General features: G+C 37.4%; 1 long non-coding RNA gene across 1 annotated transcript; it reads left to right on the top strand.

Moving 5' to 3' along the window:
• Positions 1 to 1,094: 1,094 nt before the first annotated feature.
• Positions 1,095 to 2,150, top strand: LOC140284879 (uncharacterized). The gene is made up of 3 exons (XR_011910228.1): positions 1,095 to 1,222; positions 1,295 to 1,388; positions 1,842 to 2,150. It is a non-coding gene; the product is annotated as an uncharacterized lncRNA (long non-coding RNA).
• Positions 2,151 to 2,399: the final 249 nt, after the last annotated feature.

Raw genomic sequence — 2,399 nt, 5'->3', positions numbered from 1 at the left:
TAGTTTTTGTATGTGCCTTATGTCTTTTAAAATGTGTAGATGCGTTAATGTCTCCTGGCATTTCTTATGGTAAGATATTTTTATTATATGGGCTAAGCTGCATGATATTGGCTCACATTGACTTTTTTGATTGATTTTAATAACAGTGGGTCAGATAAACTGTTCGTAAAGCTATCCTCTCTTTTAATTCACTGAATTTATATAGAAAATGCTGGCAAAGGTGGAATACGGAAGAGTCCAAAAATACATCAAAATTCCACAAATTGATGAAAACTTTGACTTCCAGAAGTTTCTTCAAGAAGGTTTGTCCTCCACACATTTTAAGCTAAAAAAAAGCTTTATAGGCCATTTTAGAGAATATTTTTATTATTGTAGTGTGTCTGTTTTGTTTTTAAGCTTTTATGCTCTAAATGACATGGTTGATAATAAACTTAATGTAACTATTTTATTTTATTTTTTCCCAGTAACAGACAAATTTAGTCTGCTGGCCCAACTTGTGACTGAAGGTGTGCTCAGCTTGACTGACACATCAGAGACTGAGGTTGATGCCGACACATTCGATGAGCTGGTCAAGTCAGGGGTGAGAAACTTCAAAGTTGGATATCGCCAGTATCCAATAGCAGGTAAGGTTATGTTGTCTTGATCATTCACCAATCGATAAATTATTGTTTTTAATTTAAATTGATTCTTCTCTGAACTGTTTTTTAGACATTGCTATTACTTTGGATGCATCAGATTCATCTGTATTACTAGACCCATCACCATCACAGCATCACTGCCGGACCCTCCAGCATCACTAGCTTTGACGCCAGCACAATCACCGGCTTCTTCCATTTCATCAGATTCTACTATTATCCTCCCAACCACAAAGAACAGGAAGAGGGCCATGAAACACCTGGATCGCGATGAAGCAAAACCTTGAAACCAGCTACACATGTATTAGATCATAAAATTAGTGCTAGATAAGAGGCAGCACTTGAACTATTTATATTAGTTTAATGTAATATGTGAAACTAAATTTAACCAAATGTAGTCAATTCATTTGAAGCATGAAGCTAAGGGTTAAAAAATTGTTGTCTTTGCAGAGGGTTGAAACTGCTCTGAGCTCTAAGGCAAAGGGTGAAGAAATCTTCAAAGAGTATGACAAAACCAAAACACTGTCAGTTGCGACACGCAAGCAGATGGTAAACATTCTGGTTGCAGAAATGATAGAAACATACGGGTAAGAAATCATTTGATATAATGGCAAAGGAAATATGACTGGACACATCTAATAAATGATTTGTTTCTAAAGGAGGATTCCACCAATGCATGTCCGGGTCAGTTATGCACTTGGAATTGTGACCCTTTTTCCATATCTCCAAGATCCTTACTCAAAACATGGATATGTAAGTTTTAATGTATCTTTTAACTCCAAAAATGTGTTGTAGAACTTATTTCATTAGGCCATGTTTCTGCTTTATATAAGAGATGCACAATATTATTGGCACATCCTTGATATCAGCTGATAATGACTTTAAAATGAAATATCACCATCGGCCCAAAACTAACATCTCTGCTGATATGACAAACCAATAAAATGATGCGTTATATTATGCCCCACAAAATTATTAAAGCCATAGTCTAGGTTGAAGTAGTTTCCTTACATTGCCCAGTGAGTGTTTTGTAAAACCTTTCATTTATGTCTGTATCTACCAGTGGGCCATCATGGTATGAGTAGGCATAATGTAGTTTTTTTTCACTAGGAAAGACTTGAGATGATCTGAAATTAGGTAAAAAAATGTCTGCATTATCAGAATCAGTATCTGCAATCACTACTACTTTATATTTGATGCGTGTAGGAACACTACTATGATCCTCTGGCCAATACTGGCTATCTTGCATGGAGACTCAAGACAGTACAACGCAACACCCATGATGGCTTCCGTGAGTGTTCCAGGCCTGATTTCCAGGACAGTCCGACAACCCAACGAGAATCTCTGTTAACTGGTGATCAGCTCCTTGGTGAGGAGTGCAGGGAGGCTCTCTCCATAATGAGACACTCAACAGACAAATCTGTGGTTAAAGAGAAGATGAGAGTCACCTTTGACTACAGACAGAAGCTGGTTCATGACCAGGATGCAACAGCTTCAGTGTTGGATGTCTTCCCTCGTTTTCTTGATACAGCTGGACTGGTAGGAATATGTAGAGATTATGATTTTTATTGTAAATTATTTGAAAACTGACTCCTTCTAATGCAAAGTGCATTTTAGTAAGCTGTATATGGACATTGTGCCTATGTTTAAAGATTGAACAGGATTTTTCCATGATGTTTGGGGACCATGTATCTGGAAGTTTTCTTGCGAGGTGGTCTTCAGATTTCAAGCGCAGAGTCATCACAGAATGCCAGTCTTCCCTCA

This window comes from Leuresthes tenuis, unplaced genomic scaffold (genome assembly GCF_036924035.1).
Source record: "Leuresthes tenuis unplaced genomic scaffold, fLeuTen1.0.hap1 SCAF_24, whole genome shotgun sequence".
NCBI classification, from domain to species: Eukaryota; Metazoa; Chordata; class Actinopteri; order Atheriniformes; family Atherinopsidae; genus Leuresthes; species Leuresthes tenuis.
This window is presented reverse-complemented; position numbering and strand designations above follow the sequence as displayed.